General features: G+C 35.6%; 1 long non-coding RNA gene across 1 annotated transcript in view; it reads left to right on the top strand.

The window, feature by feature from the left end:
- Positions 1-453: 453 nt before the first annotated feature.
- Positions 454-22,152, top strand: part of LOC139046303 (uncharacterized) — a 49,212-nt gene continuing 27,513 nt past the window's right edge. The window contains exons 1-3 of the long non-coding RNA XR_011506145.1: positions 454-559; positions 12,692-12,764; positions 14,420-14,461. This is a non-coding gene — a long non-coding RNA (uncharacterized lncRNA). The remainder of the gene's footprint in view (positions 560-12,691; positions 12,765-14,419; positions 14,462-22,152) is intronic.

The following is a 22,152-nucleotide window of genomic DNA, read 5'->3' on the forward strand; positions in this document are numbered from 1 at the left end:
TGTCATGTCTTATTAGAACCTAATAATCAGAATGCCTATTTCCCCCTTTTGCTTGAGCCATCAAATTTTTGTCAAAATTTTGTGATAATTCATTCCATCATTCCTTAGACATTTAAATGACAGACAGTCGTAGTACAGGGGAGAAAAGCCTCTGTAATCCTACTCCTCATGATAAAACTGCCTTCAGAGAGGTTATAAAAATATTCCGTATCATGACTAGAGCAGCAGCTAAACTTCTCAGTTCCATGTGTGGTGCCCTGCCTTTTTGGAAAATGACAATAAATTGAGTACCCACCCTTCCTTGCCCTTTTGACTTCGGAACCATGGCTGCCCAAATCTTAGCTTGACCTGTTTCAGTCAGCAGCTCTGGTATTGCTCTGATCCTCTCCCAGAGGGACTGAAGCCTTCCCTCTCTGAACGGGGAAGCTCCCCCTCTAGTGTTCACTGCTCATCAAATGATTCCTCCAACAAATAGAGAGCTGCTCGGTTTTTGGTTCCCCATAGAAGGACATAGCTCGGAGCGACATTTCTAAGTGTTTGATGGCACAAAGAGGAAAAGGTAAGTATAAATCCTACATTTTAAAAACTATTCTTCCTTCTGAGCACCTTGAAAACATCCCGACTGTTCGGCTGTGAAACTCTAAGAAATGCTGCTTGTGCTGCCTTGCAGGCAGAATGCATGGCTGAACACATAGGATGAGTTTGGAAGCTCAAAGATGACCTGGTAGAAAACAGCCCTTTCTTTTGGGAAGTTTGAAGTCTTGTTGTGAATAAATGAGTTTTCCTTGAAAGCTGACACCAGGAGCTCTCTCTGTGCAGACCAATTACCAATAGAGGAACAGGACTGGGGAGTCTGGAGGGTTGGAGGCTCCAGCACATTTTTCTCAAGAATTTTCCAAAAAAACAGTAAAAGAATTAAATTCCCTCTATTTGCTGTTACAGAGAGCCTGGGTAAATAAAGTCCCATACAGTAAAAAGCTTATCCTCACTATATCTGATACAGAATTACAGAAAAAAGTGCAGTGGATATCAGTAATAGTTTTAAAGCATGTTGGGCTCAAAGGTTAAAAGTTCAGCCACTTCATTAAATCTAGTGTTGAAGCTTCACTGAGACATAATTCAGAATTTATCATGCAGTTGAAAGTAAGAGAAAGTAACAACAAACAAAGAAAGAACAAGCCAAAGGAAGAAAAAAGTAAAGCAAAAGTCTGAAATAGTCCTGAGAGGCTAAAACTTCACAGTTAGTTACCAAACTAAAATCTAGAAGGTTTATTTATTTTTAATCATGGAACATAATTTTAAACTAAAAAACAAACAAACAAAGATAGTAAACGTACACAAAATGCTTCAAAGAAGGTACAAAGTATCATACTATTTAAGCAATTGCTTCAAAGTTTGTTTCAAAGGACAGTGTATATCTTGGGATAGGTCATATAATTCATTGAATATTCAGATTGGAAATAAGTGGCAACATTAAATTAGTTTTGGCTTTAATTCTCTGAATTTAGGGGAATAATGTAAGCCCTCAACCAATATTTTTCTTAATATCACTGACTCTAAAAACATGGTTGGTTAATTTTATTCTTGTGTTATAAGGTAATATACAGTTTTTAATGACAATACTAAGACTTTTAAAAATTATGATAAATAAGAATGACTCCCTAAACTCAAGGGAGGGAGTTCCTTTTCAAGTTTTCAGTTTTCATATTATTTCATGATCAAAATTATCACTATTATCATCATGACTAATTACGTGTCAAGTACCTACAAGTTATATAAATGTACACTCTGTAGGAACCCATTACATTTTGTTATGATGTTGAATTATCCTATTTTGGTCTAATAAAAACCTTAAAATATTTTCTAAAGTAAAGTAAACCATTCTTTACAAACATTTCTTACTTTGTTGTCATTTTTCTCTTTACTGGCGGTCATTTAAAACTAGATTGCTTAACAGAGCAGAAGAAGAACAATGTCTTCAAGCCCTGCAATGTTAGATTATCTTAAGTTTTTCCTATTTTCAATTTTCCTGGTTCTGTGTTTTGTTAAATGCCATTTTAGTGCTCTCTTTTAAAGCTGACTTGAGGGTCTTCTTAAAAAGACCATCATTCATGAACTGATGGGATCAGGTGACTGAGGCCTATCTTTGATCTGCAGGAGCCCCTTTGAAGGTTTAAAGGACTAAAATGGTCCATGGGTCCATTCAGTTTTGAACTTCTTGGATGAGACTGCCAACACATAGGATGATCATTTCCACTGAGCTGAGGGTTTTTCCAGGTGGACAACTCTGCTCTGAACTGGACTGAGATCACACATTCTTCTCTCTGGGCAGTTGTTTGACAGGAGTATCCTTCAATCGCACATCCCATACGAGGTTGCATTATGTGACACACAGTGTGAATTAGAGGCAAGCACAAATATAAATGCTACCTTCTTTAGTTTTTTTTTTTTTTTAAGTGATGCTCTAATCCGTTAGTTCAGGCAAACTTCACACCATCAGTAAATTCCAAAGTAAATAGAATGCCATACGTACAGGAAAATTGAATTTTAGGAAATTTTTGTAGCTCAATTTTCTAGTTGTACAAAATTCACATCAAAATTTGTACTATGAAGGTCATGAGTTATATCACCTTGACTAATTTAATTGCTAGAGATTATGCAGCACTGCAAAGGAGAGATGAGGGGGCTCCTATCCATCAAAGTGGTTATAGGAGAACAAAGGCACACAGAAAAATAAGGACAACAGCAAAAATAAAAGCACAAAATAAATTTAACTACACAGAACCCTGAGGGTCCTTGTACTTTGAACTGATTTATAAGAGGATCATAAAATATGAGAACCATAAGGAACCTTAGAGATGATCTCATCTGCTTTTCTCATTTGCCAAATCTTAGGCCCAGGAAAACTTAGAAAAATAAGTTGCTTGCTTAATATCATGTGGCTACAGAATGGAGAACAAAGCATTGGATCTTGATCTTTGGGTTTCAATGGCAGGGCTCTTTTCACCAAGTGAGCTTCAGTCATGCTGTAAAGGTAGGTAGGGGTGTTTTCACAGAAATAGGATGAAACAGACATTTTTGGAAAGTTTGGAGTAGATGTGAATTATTCAAGGAGATGGTAAATATTTAGAGGGGAGGAAGTTAAATGTTTGTTGGGGGTAGAAAATGTAGTTGCTACAGTCTTACCACTCATAACGTTCTTAAAACACATAATCTTGGAGTTTACCTTCACTGAAAGAACAACTAGTAAGGTACAATTTGTTATTGAGACTGGGAATTAAGGAGTAAATCATGATTGATTGAAGACCTTAAGCTTCTTCTTAACAAATAAACGGGAAAATCTTATCAAGGTATCTCCTTACTAGACAGGTCTCTACAATAAATCCACAGTCCTAGGCAAATGCATAAACACGATTCTTATGAATTATGGTGAAAACTTTGGTCAAGTGGGCTCATTTATTTCTGAAGAAATTATGCATTCATTGATTAGTTAATCAATAGCAACTCCAATGGTGTTGAGACAAGAATAAACTGTTCAATGGCTTTTTAATGATAATGGCAAGTTAAAAAAACAAAAGGAAAGGTGGTTGTTTTGAAAGCAGTTTAAGTAGGAAACAGTCTAGATTTAGTTAAAAGAAAATGGTCATAAGGAGTATACATGACACCTTACAGAGTTTGACGTCAGTAAGGAAATAAAGAGGGATGTTTACTTGTAGGGAGCAGTGACTTCAAGTGTGGTTCGTTGTTCTCACTGTGCTGCCGAAATACATGAATTAATAATAAATAAGAGTATTGTTGGCATTTACATTCAAAATAAAACTCATGAATTACAGGTTGTTCTTTAATATAAGAACAAATAAAATATATATTAAACATGAATCAAATTGCTTAGAATCTACTTTAATTTGTGGAAATTGCTAGTCCACATAATAGACAAGTTATTGTGGACATGCTGGAATTTGATCATTTGATCATTCTGCAGAACATCTATTTACTTTTTAAGAGCTCAGTTTATTAGTTGTCTTCATTTGGAGGCCTTCTTTGATACCCCTGTCCTCCCTTGCACCCTTCCTCCTTACTCTGTTAGGAACCTAATTCTGTGCTTTATTTAGACACTAGTCTCTTCCACACTCTGCCCCAACTGTAGATTTCCTCATCCCATTCAGCCTCAAAATATGCAAGAGAGGTGATTATATTTTTCTTTTCTGCATCGACCCTGTTCTCAGTGTCTGGCATATAGTAGGCGCTCAATAGAAAATCGTTTCATGAATGAAATCGTTGGTGTAAAGATTAGAATAAAAAAAAATCTTTGGTTTCCCAGTCTTCATTCTAAAGATTTCCCATTATTTTGTGGATATAGCAATAAAGTTTCCATGACAGTAAACATTTTTTTCAAGGTGAAATGATGTATTCCAAATTGGAGCTACACATGAAAATTATGACCCTTAACTTCAACTCTAAAATTATACAATAATTATAAAACTGCTCTGCTCAAGAATGTCAAAACTGTACCTCTTTTAACAAATGTCTCTTCAAATACTATATAATACTAACTCAAGCATTTTAATCTTATTACATTTTCAGTGTCATATAGTCCAGTTCATGCCATTCATTCAGTGAGTCTTTAAGGACTGCCCTGGTAGTACAGTAACAACTGAATTTTCTTCTCCTCATGAAGTTTACATATTAGGAGAAGAGGCAAATGATAAATAAATAAATGTGGCAAAAAAAGCAATGGAAGAAAAGAATAACAAAATATGGGAGTTAAAGAATGCTAAAAAAAGGTCAATACTTGAAGTTTCTGTATGTCATATGTATGTTAAACTGAAATGGCAGGTCACCAAGGCTCTGCCTTTGTTCATACAAATATTATTCCATACAGACAAGAGTATGTCATATTGTTCTTCCTTAACTTTTTCTAGAGGTCTAATCTAAGCATGTCCGTTTAAAATTTCAATGTGTTATCAAGTTTATATTGAATGCTCCCCACAATGCAACAGCTTGAGTATTCCACTGTTGGTTATCCTCTAGACATATTCAGGCCAACATAATTTGTAGCAGAAATTATTACTTTAATAAGATTTGAGAGGGATAGGGGAAATGCTCAGAAAACACTGTAAGATAAGATTCTTTGAGAAACAATGGGAATAATGAAGAAAGAATAAAAGGTGTATAAGGGCTCCCCAGAAATCATTAGGAAAAATAGAGCAGATGATCTGTTACAAAACTTACACCTTCAGCAAGATATCAGGTAAGTTGGACAGGACTTAAAACATAATATGCACACATCTGTACAAATATGACCTAACAGAAGAAATAAAAAATGTTATTGCAAATTAGTCATTCTACTTCCAGTATATTCTATAAACCTTAGACTGGAAATGGGGTTGATGGCTTTTAAGTAGGAATTATAAGAAAGAGAACCAACCATGACATGATTATAGAGGCACAGCATTTCAGAGATGAAATAGATCTTTGAAGGACATTTGGATAAACTTCTTAACTTTACAGATGAAACTGAATTGAGGGAAACTGTTAAGTATAGACCACTTTGCAAGAGAGAAGATGTGGACAATGCTGTCACAGTGCTTACAATGAGCTTAGCTGCTTTTCTTACTTCTCTCGTACTTCTTATCACATCATACGAATGTGAACTTCTTGATTATAGGAGCCATCTCTCATGTACCACTGAAATCTTGCTGTTTAGCACAGAACCTGGTATAATAGTTCTACTGAAATGCTTGATTACTGCTTTGCTTGCTGAAAAAACAAGTGAATGAATATATGGTCAACTCTGTACAGACCATGATAAGTCGGAAAGCCAACAACAGAGCATCTGACAAAACCCGACTCAACTTTTGGAAAAATTTCTCTCTCAAACTTAAGAAATAATGAAAAGAATTGCCAGTTCAATCTTAATTCCAAATAAAAATAAAGTCAAAATTATTGAGTGCAAAGCATGTGCCAAACCACTTTATTTGTACTAAGTTGATTTCCCAATAGTCTCCCAAGACATATGTTATCCTCAATGAGAAGAAAAAGTAACCAAGTCTAAGGGAAATGAAATAAATTACCCAAAGTACCATCACTTGTAAACAGCAGAACTAGATTTAAACGCAACTCTGGCTGACTTCACAGACAAGGCCCAATGCCTTTCTGTTCTTCCATTCTCCTTTCTGTTGAAACATGGCTTGGAGAAGTGGTGTTTAAAAACCTAGAAGGGTGTGATATTATTAACTTAGAATTTGTAAAAACTATGGAAAGAAACATTGAATATAATTTAACTATATCCTACTCTTTAAGGAAACACAATTCAAAAATGTTAAGAGAAAAAAGGCTTGATTCCATGGTCATCCATTTTAAAATTGAAGATGGCTCCAGTATTGCAAAAGACTCTGAAACATGAAATTAACAGTAAGTTCACTGAACTACCTTTTTCTCAATCTCAGCTTTGTCACCAGTGTATGATCTTGGGGACATGACTTCTCTGCACTTCATTTTCCTATTTTGTAAAATGGTGATAACAGCAATAGTCTTTCTTATAAAGAAATTGGAGAATTACATGAGATGTAATTTAAAGAAAAGTGTTTAGAATAATGGTTGGGACATAGCAGACATTTAATGAATGTGAGCTATTATATTAAAGAAGAAGAAAAGCAAGTATCCAAATGGTTCCATGATAAAAAACACAGGATCAAACAAATGGCAGTAGAGAGAAGGGAGCAACTCAAGACAGCATGGGACAAAGGCCAATGAAACCAATTGGGACTGAAAAGTCAATTAATTCTCTTTAGGGAGGGGGTTGTGGTAGCAACCTGAATTTCTGAAAAATAAAGTGAATCTGAAAAAGTTGAATTCAGTTTGCCTTGGCTCTTGATGGCATGAGTGGTATGGTCTCAGCAGCCATAGGCTTCTCAGAGAATGAAAATATCAAAAATTTAAAAAGTTAAAATCTAGGGAAAACTGACTAAAATTTACAGGATTAAATATAATTGAAATAAATGCCAAGTTCTACATTTAGATTAAAAAGTCAAAACAATATTGAAAAGATTGGCATTACCTTGGAGACAAATTTGTTTATTGATTATTGAAAACTGTCTTTATTTCCTTTTTAATACTTACCACTATCTCATATTATATTGTGTTCCCATTTTACATACTTGTCTACATGTCTACTTTCTAGAACGTATGTCTACGTTCTAGAACGTATATTTCCAGACAGCAGGGAGCTCATGCATCTTGTCCACAGATGCCCTCCGTGTGCTTGGCACAGTGACTGGCACACAGCAAGTACTCCAGAAATATTTTTTAACCAAGGCATCGATTTTTAAAAGAGACCCCCTTCAGCTTACCTTAGTGGGGCAAGGTGCTTAACCTGTTTAAGCTCCTGAATCTTCATCTCCAAAACTGTTATAATAAACAAGTGAATAGATGTAAAGTGCTGGGCCTCATGCCTGGCACATTGCAGCATCTCATAAATGCTCATTTTATTCTTCCTGTCTAGTGTGGTGGGTACAGGATAAATCCTATACCTTGTAGAGGCGTTTCCTGCTATGGAATGACACAGGACTGGTCTTTAAATGCCATGCTTCATAGACTAGTAATCTTTCATATTTTCTATCTTTGCTAGAAACTCCTAAATTATTTTACAGTGAAATTTGTTATTGACACTATATCTTTAGTAAAATATCTACAAAAAATATCGAAGAAATTCAATTACGGTCCACGTCACTTAACAGCAGGGGCACATTCTGAGAAGTGTGTCCTTGGGCGAACATCATAGAGTGTACTTACACAAACCAAGATGATATAGCCTATTACACACCTAGGCTATATGGTGCTAATCTTATGGGACCACCGTTGTATATATGGTCCGTCGTTGACTGAAATGTCATTATGTGACATATGACTGTCTATTAAATTCAATAAGCACTTATTGGTCCTTATTACACTGTATAAAGATAATACCATCTCTGTCTTCAAAGACTGTGTATGGTCTAGCTGGATGGATTTAGATTAAATAGCTATACTGCAAGAAATATATAAAAATGTAAAGAGGACCTGGCGTTGCCATTATTTTTAGTACATAATTCTTTTTACAAAGTTGATATTGAACCCTTGGAGACATTAATTTTAATACCAATAATTATGTGCTTAGAGTTTCCTTTGGTTGGACAAAAGCACTGCAAAGCAGTAAAACAAATTGCAAGGGTTATTTAGCTGTTCTCTTTTTTTTAACTTCAACTTCAAATGAAAACAATTATATTTGAGACATGCATTTAAGAAATGGGTGAATCATAAGGTCAAATTATCTTTAAACAGAATCAAATGACCATTGAAATCTCTTACGAAAGACATTTGGCTTAGGAAAATTGTTTTCTTTAACTTGAGACTCAGCATTTATACATTTGCTGTTTTAAAATTACTTCTAAAGATTATCTTTGTATTATAATGGAATTGTTGTGCAAATACGGCTTAATACATAAAATGAGAGCTATTACAGTGTCCCTTATGGTTCCATCAGGATCCATAAAGAGCCCTCGCAGGTCTCTGCGCAGTCTGCCTTCTGGTGCCCTGGATCTGTGCTGCCATAGTCACCTTCTCCAGTTTATCAGCCCTGAAATAAAAAGCAAATTCTGAGCTCGAGAAGAGGCTGATAGATGTAGCCTAAATTCAATTTAAGAAAATCAAATACTATCAAAGGCTAATTTTGAAAGAAGCCTTTCTACCATTCAAAAACAAGACAAAAATTAAGATATCTTAAAATGCCAGTTGAGTATACTTCTGATTATCAGGGAAAAAGCACAATATGGCAGAAACATTTTCAATATACCCCATTTACTTTCTGCAAGGATTAAAAGTGGATTTTAGGATTTCCAAAGATGAGAGTTTCTATTGGAAAAATGATCTGTACAATAAATACACTTAGTAATGAATGCACTCTTCATTATTTCACAGATTCCTTCTTAGGAAAAAGTATACTGAGTTAAATATACTTTTTCTTCTCATGGATATTTTTAAAACATAAGCAGAGATTCAAATAAATTCTGCTTATTGACCCCATGCTAAATGCAAAATTTCTCCTTTTAAGCTTGGTGGTGAAACTCTTATACTTTAAATAATCATATGAAATAAACTTTCGGAAAGGAAAAACGTATGTTGAACTCTAAAATGTGGTTTAGAGTTCATAAGTTCCATGATGAAAATTTATTTCATTAGTTTAAACAAGCTGCTAGATTTTATAAAAGACATTTTCATATTTCAAATTATTTAAAATGTGATAGGTCTATGGTTTTATTTCAACCTGAAATGATCAAAATCAGGCTACTTAATACCTCATTAATTGGAATCCATTAAAGAAGATAACTAAATTCAGAACTAGTTGAATATGTGATAATAGCTGACATTTTTGTAGTATTAACAGTTTACAATAAATGTCTTTTCACATATTTAATATTTATACGATTAGTGCCATACAAAATGCATACCAAAGGGAAGTTTTCTGTTTTGAAGAGGAATAGTTGGCATGCTTTTTTTAAAAAAAAAAAAAATGTAGCATTGGAGAACCCACAAACCTGAAAATTGTGCATTAACTAAAGTATTATGAATTCATTTTTTAAGGGGAAAGTAGACTTATGGTTAATTTTAATGATGAGCTATACTGAATTGCTTGCACAATAGCACACATGTCTTTGATGATACTAACCTCAGAAATAGATCATTTTAAGCAGCAAAGGCAAAGGCAGCAATTACAGAAGGATGTCAGGTTACAAAAACTGAGCAATTAGACAAGAATTTTAGCAGGGCATGATTCAGTGTAGGTATGGTTTTTTTATATTAATTTCTGATATATCTCTTTATAATAAAATATTTTAATCTCTCTCAAGATCTCTCTAGTTTAACTAAATCCTCCCACCAGATATGCAAACTAGAGCCATGCTAGTCATTTTGGAATTGTAAAAAAGGAGGTAATAACGTGTTGCGTTAAATTCCACTGTTCCAATTCATTTCAATGAGAATCAGTCAATAAAAAGTCCCTGTTTCAGCAAAGGCGGGAGAAGAAACAAAAGGACTTAATGAAATGATCTGTTTACAAAATGCTAAGTGAGGGTTCTACGAGAAAACAGCATTAAATCCAATTTTGGTTTCCTAATGCAATTTAGGAAATCTCATATGCTCCCAGTTTTTGCTTGTCATTTTTTTCATTTTGGTAAATGGACTGAGGCATGTGGTCTTTTTTCCTTAACGTTAAAATTCTTTTAAAAAGCTATTTAACTTTCTTTCTCTTCAACTTTGCTACAGTATTTCTAAATAGCCTCGAAGAGATAAATCAACGGCTGAACTGTAACCTTACACTTATATACTTGTTAAATGACTTTTTTACAGTCTGTTATTGCTAGAAATTGGATTGCTTTTAAACTAATGCTGTCTGGCGGGCAAAAGTGAGTGAAACCACAAAGCCTGGAGGAACACTAATTACTTGTTTTAATTAGCAGCAACTTTCACTTGAGCATAATCTCCCTACAGGCCACTTTTCGGTAGGTGTGGAAAAAAATCATGTAGGAGCAGACTGATAATCTCTTGCTTGTCCCTAAAAGAGCGAAGAACTCGGCTTCCAGTGTAGACATATCATTCTGCACAAGCCTCTGTAAACCCTCGGGAACAGGGCCAACCAGGCGAGGCTGCCCAATTCAAAGATCTTTAGCAATCAGTTGCACAATAGAGCCCCTTATTTTATGCTGCTACATCATAAAAGTGGTCCTTTTGTTACATTTCCATCCTGAAAAGGGTCTTAATCCCTTTCTTTTCAGACCAGTCTATGGCAAATTCCATTGGGACATCCCATTCGCCACAAGGACTGAAATGACCCACTCCGAAAGCAGCATGTGAAGCTTTGAGCCTTTTTTTGCCCCCTGCCACTCTCCAGAGAACATTAAATCGTACTTTTCATTCCCCTCACCATAGGGGGAACCCCCTTAATGATGACAGAGAAAGAAAAATTCCATCACACTGTCCTATGATACCATTCTGCTGTCAAGCAGGCGTTTCCCCGTCAGAGAATCAAACATGGCTTCCAGCAGGTGGATGGTGCTGAAGGTCGCAGGCAGCCAAATGCAGAGGTTACACGCGGAGGAAGCGCAGGTTCCCACAGCAAATTAAGTCATCTGTGAAGCCTTCTCATTTCCCAGTGACTAAATTTATGACTGCTCTAAAGGGGCCTCATTGCTTGCATGCACATGTGCTTTAATGAAAGTGTCTGAGAGTTTAGAAGAGCCGGATCATCCCAATTAAAAACACATACATGAGCTACAGGTTTAAAGGAAGAGAGTGAAATATTCAAATGTCTTTATGTCACTCCTTTATTACTGATTAAAGAGATAAAAGCTTCATAATTTTTAATAATTTAAAAATGAAGGCTTAAATAATACATTGAACGTGGGTATACTTCTAAAGCAAAGGTGGAGGTATTGGGAAATAATAACATTTTTTTCCTTGATATGAGAAATTATTTTAACTTTTACATTAAGGATACTGAAAGCCCGCAATATTATAATTGGGTAATGCTGTTATACATCTTGCTTACCACGCTATGGACTCCTATAGAGTTTGAAATATGCGCTTCATTTAAAAAAAAATCAAAGCCGATTTAAAATGGGCTTTTTGTAAAATTAGAAATACAGTGTAGTAAATTAGTAGTTTTCACTGGATTTAATAACCTTTACTTGATTAATTTCATTCAAATTAAAACTAAAGTTTTCTCATAGATTTTACCAGTATTTAATTATTTTATTATTTAAAATACCTTTTAAATTATACTGTAGCACCTGCACAAGTGATGAGATTAAATAAAATCTATTCCATTTTACACAAATGACTTAGAGAATTGTCTAATAAACTTTCACAAATGTTGACATTTCCAATTGTATATGGTGATATCATTACAAATATTCCCTTGACTTGATTATGATATTTTTTAAAAAATTAGATATTCATTGAACATTTTTTGTTCATTTTATTGATTAACTTAAGACAGGCCTTAATTTAAAAACTCTCCACCCCTTTACAGGTGTAACTTTTTGCAAAGTTACATATATACAATCACATACCATAGGGAAATATTTTAGAGAGAGATATATATATATACCATGTGGTAATATCATATACGTATTCCTTTATCTCACACTTAAGGAAATTTCTGAATTACAAAAATAACCTTAAAAAATAAAATCAAATTCAAAACCAAGTACATCAACTCTAGAATACAACAGATATTTTATTCTGCCATTCTTACATTACTCAGGTGGTGCTATTTTCCCATGCTTGGTCATTTAAAATATCAAGGAAAAGACCCCTCCTAAATGCTTACATAGTAACTTTCCTTTGTTACTGCAGAATAGTTCTCTTCAGGAACTTTATTTTAGCTTGCATAAAGTTACCTTTAGTTTATGTGTTGTAAAAAGTGAAAACTCACTAAGCGTTTGTACCAAATTATTGAATCCTTGGCCTGGGGTGTGTTTTCTTCAATGCTCTGCTTGTGGCTCAGTTGTGTCCAGGGTCCAGGATCTGAATGGGTAAAAGTAAACACCCAGAATAAAGAAGCAGTTGAAAGGGGCTTTGTGAACAAGAGGTGTTGCAGGAGAGGAGAATGGGTGAGGGTGGGGCCGCCCCAACTCTTTGTCTCCCTTCACAGCGGTGCCTCCGAGGGACCTGCATTGTGCCATGAATGAACTGACCATCTCTCAAACTGGCTAATCGCCACCCCTGTAAGCACATTTAAACTATCTAGCCTAAATATTTGGAGTTATTTGGGGCTCTTTTTTCATTAATTAGTGGCTACCTACCTACCATTCCTTGATTTTCTGTACGTTCTTTCCCCAATTCTTTCTACAAGACATGTTCTGAAGTCCATGGCTGAAGCTATGCCTGGGACTTCATGCTGTTTAATTAAGTCTGAAGAAAAATGGCTTATTTTGTAGGATTTGTATGCTGTATAGAGAACCTGTACATCAAGTGAGATCCACACTCTAACACAATTGATTCCTACTTTCAAGTTTTAATTTCTAGGCAGAATGTCTTTTTGAATATAATTTTACTTTATTTGTTCTTACATGGGAAAAGGAAAACCCATGTCTGAAGAGATATCTTTCTAGAATCTATACTTCACAGAAGGAAGTTGACCAAGTACAAGTTGGAAAAAGAAAAAAAAGGAAAAAGCAGCATAGTGCCCCTCACCTCACTAAATATCAAGGTATTTGTGTTTTATAATCCTGAACGTTCCCTGGGTAGGTGTCTTGATGGGAAATAAAACTTGAATGTCCATGAGGGACTCAACCTCAATTTCCAAGTGTCATTTAAATTCCATTATTAACTTTTTCAGTATCATGACTGGCGATTAGCCTCTTAGGGAAACACCATTAATAAAATGACTTAATTACTGAAAATCCAAGTATAGAATATGCGTACTTTATCATTATTTATATTACTATATGTACACATGTGTTATATAGCTAATAGCTTATTTGATAAGGACTTATATAAAGTGCAAATTTTTCTTCTGAGGTAAGAAGTGATAAAACTATTAATGATTTTAATTATTGAGCTTTAAAGTAAACATTTATTCTTCACTCAAAACACCTTCACCAATCACATATAAGGAAAATCTTCAAAGGTTCAGGTATACTTATCATTTTGGTAATTTAATTCTTTTTATCTTTGAAGAGTATTTGTCTTGGACTTTAAAATATAAATGCGAAAATAAGATAATCTTGTATTTTAGAAAATGATAATATAAATATTTTAATTGCAAATACCTATAACTTAATCAGTACTTAATTTGGGTTCTGGTTACACAGCTATGTTCAAATTATGAAATTTAATTCAGCTGATATTTATTATTTGCTCCCTCTCAGCATATATATTTTATCTCAGTGAATATCCTATGTAAAGTTTTAAATAATTCCAAGAATCCAGAATTTACCTTAGAAATTGTCCAATATAGATTTCCCAACAGTTTATTCTTAAACAATTTTCCACCCAGATCTAGTCTTGACAAGGTCAAAGCCTCTAACCATCTTTTCTGGCATCTTTAAAAAGTATAGATAGTAAACATGAAAGAATGCTGTAAACCACAATGCCAATTGTAATTATAAAGTGTGGTTAAACGTTGTAAGGGAGAGCAAGTTGTGTGAGATAAGTGTGCTTACCTCCGAGAAGGTAAAATAGAGAGAGAAGGAAGTTAGATGTCTTTATAGGTAAGTCTGTCAATTCTGATTCTTCTGATTGAAGTTCAAAGAACCATGGAGAATCTTTGATAAATGCTTACTATGTGCTAGTTATTGCTTTAAGTGTTTACCTGAATAATATCATTTATTTTTCACAACAGCCCTATGAAACAGTTACTATTATTCCCTCTTTACAGATGGAGAAACTAAGGCTTCAAAAAAAGTCAAAAACAAAGTTAGTAAGTATTGAAGAATGAATGAAGGCAGTCTGACTCTGGAATCTATGCTCTTATATACTATTTGAGACTAAATACTCTGCAGGTCTCCCGGAAATCCCCAAGGGCGTGCAAGCAAATGTGGAGCTCCTAATTCCTCCAGATGAAACACACAGCAAATATGAACTAATAAGCAATGATAGCATTCAAAACGTTTGTTTCCAACTTGTTCATTTAGAACTTGAAATGGATTTCCACACAGAAATGCTATTATAAATATATCTCCTAGTTTACAAATATCTGTTTAACTCGTGGTTAGGATTTTCTGTGCTAGACTTATGGATCAAATTTGCTGTGCTTTATGTTTTATGAAGTACTCAATATTTAAAATCTATTTGTTGAGTGTGTACTCTGTATCGTATCCAAATGTTGCACCACAATTATTAGGCACACATGTTCTAACAGAAGAAACATGGAATTATTGAATGCATTGTGATTATCCTATGATAAATATACTTTCGTAGTGTTCTAGGAGTACAGTAGAAAGGTAGATTTGTTTTGACTGGCAGATTTGGGGAAGACTTCAATTACAAGTGTTAGTGCTATTTAAGCTGGAACCTAAAAGGTGGATAGGATTTGACAGCTAGACAAGAGAGAAAGAGATGCTCCTTCCGAAATGTTCCGGATATCCATGTAATGTATACTCTGTGAAATGTATATTTCTTTTATTGAACTATAACTTCTACAGAACAATTTCCCATAATTCTTGTATACCCTTAAAGGTAAGGCTATGATTTCTGATTCTTGTTTATTCAGAACTCAATTAGCACATTATTGTAGAGTATGAATATTGTTGAGATTTTAATACAGGGTTGCAAATTTTGTAACACTTCTCAACGGAGAGGTGGGGTCAACTCTCCTTCCCTTTCGGTCTGGGTGGCCATGCGACTACAATAGTCTGCTGGAAACGACGCTATAGGACTTGTGAAGCTACTTCATAAAAGGCAGTGGTGCTTGTCTTGTTGGCTAAAACTGAACACGTGCTCTTGAAGTTGTGAGCTGCTATATAAAAATTCTGACTAGGAACCGTATATCTTGAGAATAAGTAAAGTGAGAGACATGACTCTATTAAAATGAGAAAAACAAAAACAAAAATGTCTGACTAACCAGACGTCTCTATGTTAAAGAGGATCCAGTCAAGATTCTCAACAGAAACCTGCCTCCCTTCCATCCATCCCCAATAAGGGGCTAGAAATATGAGTGGAGTCATCTTGGATTCTAATGACCAGCCCATCCCTCAGCTGAATGTTACTAAGTAACCTCCATCCATGCCACTTGGAAAAAAAGGAGTTGCCCAGACAGGCTTTATCTGAATTCCTGACTCACAAAATCATAAGGTTTAATAAAGTGGTTGTTATTTTAAGTCGCTATATTATGAGATAATTTGTTACACAACACTACATAGCTGGCACAAACTAGAACAAACATATTCAAAAGTATCTTATATATGTTAAAAGTACTCGACTTTGCCGATCTTTCTAACTATACTCTTATCCTTCTCTTTCCTTCACTAGAATTATTGAATGAATGAATAAAAAATGGAATTAAGGATAGGGGCTTTAACATTAAATAAATACAAAATAAATATAATAAATCGTGATAAACGCTTTGAAGTAACTTAAGAGAGTGTTATGAAAAACAAATATTAGGAGAATTTACTCCACATTAAGTGCTCAGGGAAAATTTCCCTTCAGAAGTGAGGTGAAGGATGGGAAGGAGCAGGCAGGAGAAAATTAAAATAATGAACTGTCTAGAAAGAAAGAACAGCTATGTGGCAAGTTCATGAAATAGGAAAGAGCTTGGAATATTCTAGAAACTGAAGGAAAAAGAAATTACCACTATAACTGAAACATAAGAAATAAATAGGAGTAGGGTTCAAAATGATTTTGGAGACATGGCTCAAGAGCCATATTATAGAGGAAAATTTCTTTTAAAGAGTTTGGATTTAATCCCAAATTCAGTGGGAAGCTACGTAAATTCTTTACAGGTATTGGCTATTATTATTTCTATTTATATTGTAAAATATTTATCAGATCTCTTTCCACTAAAACATTATAGTTCTAATGCTAATATAGCATTGAACTTTTAATATTTTTTCTTTGTAGAAATTAATTTTGAATTCTCACTTCCCAAACCAAGAGCATGTTCTCATCAGAAAGAAGAATGAGATTTTTTCCTATGATTTGTCCCAAAATGGTAACTCCTGGGCAGCATCTAGAAGCTGGAGTGACACAAGGAGTTAAGTGGAGAAAGAAAAAGGGCCCAAGGAAAATACAGAGTTGAGGGTCCATCTGTTCCCCACATTGGAGAAAAATACATTTCCGACGGTAATAGTGCGGGCTAAAACAGGACTTCACGCGGCAGTTGTGAGTCTTAAGTAAAATAATCCATATACTTCACTCATGACATGGTGTGGCACATAGTGATATTTTAATGTGTTAGTTGTCATGGTTATATTTGAGACGTGAAACTATAGCGAGACAACTTTTCTTCTGGAACGATGTAAAGGATGTTTGTAAGGTGAATATTCGCAAGTCGTGTATTCCTTGTCAGTAGTACCCATTTAGTTAGAGAAGCTAACTTTTCTATTGGAAGTTATGTTCAATATGCCAGGCTGTCACTGAAAAGAGCCATTACTATTTTGAGAGCAAGCTAATTAATTTTAAAAATAAGCCCAAATGATAAGCCAAGACAAAAATTTTATTGCTTAAAAAAGGAAGTATTTGCTGATTTCTCACATATCTCACAGTACAGTGAGACCGTTTAGGATCCTTTCACACAAATTTGAGTAGTTAATATAATCTAATAAGACCAAAGAGCTATAGACTCTTCCTGCTTTTTCTTTCCCACCTGAATATGCCACAGGTATCAGAATATGGCCAGTTAGTCTCCAAACCACTTTTATTTTTCACTCTTGTTCCCCATTTGCATCCAGATGCAGAGGATCCCACAGAGGACTCCGAGGGAAAGGTAGAGCCGTGAGGTGGAGGGGTCCTGACTCCCTAAGTCACCATGTAAGAGCCTTCCACCAGACACTGGCACTGACTTGTTTGGTGAGCAAGAAAGAGACATCTTGCCCGTTAAGCCATTCATTGAGATTTTTGGACTGTATGTTTTAGCCATTGGAGTCACTCGATTAATAAAGCTACATATATTCCAGACACCCCCAAAAATGCCATTCTCTCAATAAGCATATTCTTTTTTAAAAAATCACTTGAAATTACATCTTTCCCTCCAAAAAAATTCTCTTCTTTAGGTGTCTATTTCTGTTAATAGTACCACCATTTTCCTAGTCTCTCAGGCTCAAAATCTTGGTGTTATCATTGGTTCTGTCTTGTCTCTCGTAGGTAAGTGGTTGCCATCTTCAATAAAGTTTGAATCCTCAGGGATTCTTACGTCTAGCCCTTCTTCAGCTAATATAGCAGTTTAGACCTCTAGCCTCTTTCCTGCATCATTATTTAAGCAATTCAACGACAATTTATTTGGTTCTCAATATGTGCCCAGCATTGTGCTAGGGAATGTATCAGTCAAAGTCCAGCCAGGAGAGAGAAACTATACATTAATTTGAACAGGGAAAATTTAATATAAAGAATTAGCCAGCAAAAAAGATAAAAAGGACCTAAGGCTAAAGAAAAAGCAAACGCAGAAAGCAACTATTATATCTAGGGCCAAGGGAGAGTGAACAAAAAGGAACTAAGAACTTAGAAGAGGAATCCCCCCAATGCAGAGATTCAGACCTTATTGGGGAAAGCACAATGGACACGAAAACACACAGCCTGATGGTGCCTAAGAAACTTGCTGAAGTAAAACATGTGCCCAGCTGGCCACTAAGACTAACCCATATGAGGGCTGAGAAAAATGCTCAAGCATAGGATAGGTGGTACATCATCCTTAGAAGTGTCCCGTTGAGTAGCTGAGAAACCTGATGGGGGATGTAGTCAGGCCAGAGCCAGTCCCTGCAAAAGCCTTGCCAAGAGGCCAAGTAAACTGCTGAAGGGTGTGAGTGGGTTGCTCCCTGAGAAAGGTCTGTTTTCACTTTTAATTGTGTTCTTCCAGTTCCCTGTCTTAATAAAGCCTCACATCAAGTCAGCTGGCAAATGTTTGAAGGGGCCAGCTATAGTATTACAAGGCAGGGCAAAGAAGAATGGATTTGGATCTGAGAAGTATTAATATGATAACTGGTGGAGGGAATCAGATAATAACAATGATGTCCCCATACTCCATTAGCTCAGAAATGACTTGGACCAACATAAAAAAGTAAATATTTATAACAGACTTGGAAAGCGTTCAAAGGAATATAGACAAGGTTGCTTAGTCCATCCTCGGGAAATGAAGGAATGGTCATGTGAAAGCTGTTGCTTTGGCTGAGTTTCAAAGAATGAGTAGGCATTAGCTAGAAGGAGCATGGGTGAAGAGGAGAAGGCTTTCCAGACAGAGGAAACAGGACGGGCAAGGGCTATGGGTGAGCTAGAGCATTGTTTATATGATGAATTACAAATTATATAAATTGCAATGTACAGAAAAAAATGACCCTAATAGGTAAGCATGGACTAGATCGCTAATTTATCTTTTTGCTTTTTAAAATGTTATTCTGGGAAGCTTGAATATTTTCCTGAAGACATCACAGAGTAACTAAAAAATTAGAAACAGTTGGTGGAGGTAGGTGTCAATATCAGAATCACAATACTGAAAATCATTGCCAGGGTGAAATTGATGTTAGTTCCACAAGGAATGGAATCTCTATCACCAGTGAAGCCCAAATGCCTATTGGCAGTGCCTAGTACAGAGCATAGGCTCACGAACTATTTGCTGAAGGAATAAGTGAGTGAAGGTTCATTTTAAAGATGGTAACTGATTTAACTTGAGTTAGAAGTGATGAGTATTCAATTGCAGAAGTTTAGGAGCCAGGTGAAAAAAATCTCTAGCTTAAGAGAGAATTCTGCAAAGAAATTTAGTTTTAGGAATTGCCGAGATATAGGCAGAACTTGAAGTCTTGAGTCTAGATAAAATCACTGAAGGAGAGTACAATGGAATGATATGAAAAGAGGGTTATGACAGAACTTCAGAAACATCAATAGTTACGACAGGAGTAGGCAAAAAGAAATCAGAAATAAGACTGAGGGATAACCAAAGATTTTTGGTAAGATCTTGAAAGAGAAATAATTTGAAAAAAAGGAGATGGGAGAGAAGATGAAGAAAGAAGCAGCAGGGGCTGGCCCTGTGGCCGAGTGGTTAAGTTCGCGTGCTCCGCTGCAGGAGGCCCAGTGTTTCGTTGGTTCAAATCCTGGGCGTGGACATGGCACTGCTCATCAAACCACGCTGAGGCAGCGTCCCACATGCCACAACTAGAAGGACCCACAACGAAATATACAACTATGTACCAAAGGGCTTTAGGGAGAAAAAGGAGAAAAATAAAATCTTTAAAAAAAAAAAAAGAAAGAAAGAAAGAAGCAGCAGCAGTCATTGGTTTCAAATGCAGCATGAGAGTCAAGTAAGGTAAAAAAGTAATGTTAGTATCTTTTTATCTGGCTTTCTCTCTCTATGCCTGTTATATAACCTACATGTTGCTCTCTATTGAGCCTTACTAAAGTCTAGCTCTAATCATTTAACTTCCGCTTTAAAATCTTTCACTGATTCCCCATTGCCCTGGAATCAATTTCAAGAACAATTGACTAGGCGCTACCCTCAGGACAGGTGTGACCTCTACCCTGAACTCCGTTGCATTTCTCTGGGACTTATCACATTCAGCATTTCTATTCATACTTGTGCACTTTTGTTTTATCACATGTATAATCCCTCTCAACTATACTGTAAGGTTTCTGAGATCAGGAGATGTTCTTACTCCTTGTATCTCTGCAAATTTAACCTCATGCTTAATTTTAAAAAATAAAATGTATTGAACACTCTCCATCTTCGAAAATTGAACTAGATTGCATTTCCTGGTAATGTTATTAATTAACATTAAGCTTATAAGTTAGGTATTATATTCCCTTTGGCCTGTTCAGTGGACTTAAAATTTCCTTTCCAAATTACCGTTATGTGGAAAACTGGAATTTCAAACCAGGGCTGTAGACCTAACAAGATTGTGAAATGCTTTTACCACACTGAACCACTCTGTAGATGGAAGGGCATCAATAAATATTTATTTAATTAAATTTATGTGAATTGATATCAACCTTATAAATGGTTTCCAATTGTGTTGGTAGAGCTCTTTGCTTTGTGTTATTGCACATTTTAAAAAATTATGTGATTTGGATAGTAATTTAGAAAGCAAGGGTGGGGCATACAGTGAGGGAAGGATAATAAGTTGTAGATGACAGAATTAGGATTTTGAATGATACTGACAGATTGACATGATGGGTAGTGGAAAATGAGTTGAAATTCAACAGGGAGAGTTCTAGAGGCTATATTAGTGTGGGGAAGGCACAAAAGGTGAAAGAGCAGTTAGGATGGTTTTAAACAGTCCAGAAGAGAAGAAATGAGGACTTGAACTCTGTTAATAGGAATGGATGTGAGTGACACAGAGCATTTAGAATCTACATACCTTGACAAGTGAATGGATGCAAAGATGTGAAATAAAAATTCAAATAGGACTTTAAATATTTGAACCTGAATAACCTAGAAAAGGTGAAGACATTGGCAGAGACAGAGAGGTCAGAAGGAAGGGGGACCCAGATTAGGAGTGCAGTGAGAGGCAGCACAGTGATTTCAACTTTGGGTACATGAGTTATTCAAGTGGACGTAAAACCATTTTCTTTTTGGAAATTGGGAGACTGTTGATTCATCTTAACTATTTTAGGCAAGATATTGAACCTATTCGTGAGTTTTAACATGACATAGTATTGAGCAAATACTTTGTGCCAGCAACGAAGTGGGGTGCTTTATATGCATCATCTTACTTAATTGTCATAACTTGCCTTAAAAGTCCATTTACAACTGGGGAAACTGAAGCTGGCGACTAGAAAAGACAACTGAAGATAACCAGAGACATTTTTTAGGACATCCAAAGACATTTGTGGAAATCACTAAAGCTAGTATTAAATTCATTATTAAAGCTCACGTTAAATAAAATTACTGTCTTTTTGTAACATTTCCACCTAATGCGAATCATTAGGTAAGCCCTGTTTTCATCTCAGTGGGCTTGATATGTGACTTTGTTTTCCATTTTGTCCCCATTTTGGCATTTATTCCTGGGCTGGATCAATCTGTTCCTGACCTCCTTGCTTAGGAGGAACTCTAGTGTCTGGAACTAAAATTCTGAGTCTGATACATCTGGCTGCCCTTAGCTGGACTTATCCCACCCCTTTGTGGAAAGGAAGTTGCATATCATCTGACATATGTCTTCTTGAAATTCTCCCACTCTCTCTGGGATTTCTAGGATTGTGGTTTGAACAAGCTCTTGAAGGTTGAGTGGGAGTTTCATGAGTGAATAAGAGAAAAAGATATTCCAGACAGTAGAAACCATGTGCAAAGCACAATGCAGGAAAGACGCAGCAGGCAGAGGTAAGTGTCTCAATGATACGTGTTGCACTCTTCTCAGTATGAAGGATCTTTACACTGCAGGCTGAAGATGAAGACTAAGAGATGGGTGATTCTGTATTTCACTGTCATCTCCCCAAACCAAGTGGCTCTCCCTTTTTACTCATCTTTGTTTA

Source organism: Equus asinus, chromosome 9 (genome assembly GCF_041296235.1).
Source record: "Equus asinus isolate D_3611 breed Donkey chromosome 9, EquAss-T2T_v2, whole genome shotgun sequence".
NCBI lineage: Eukaryota > Metazoa > Chordata > Mammalia > Perissodactyla > Equidae > Equus > Equus asinus.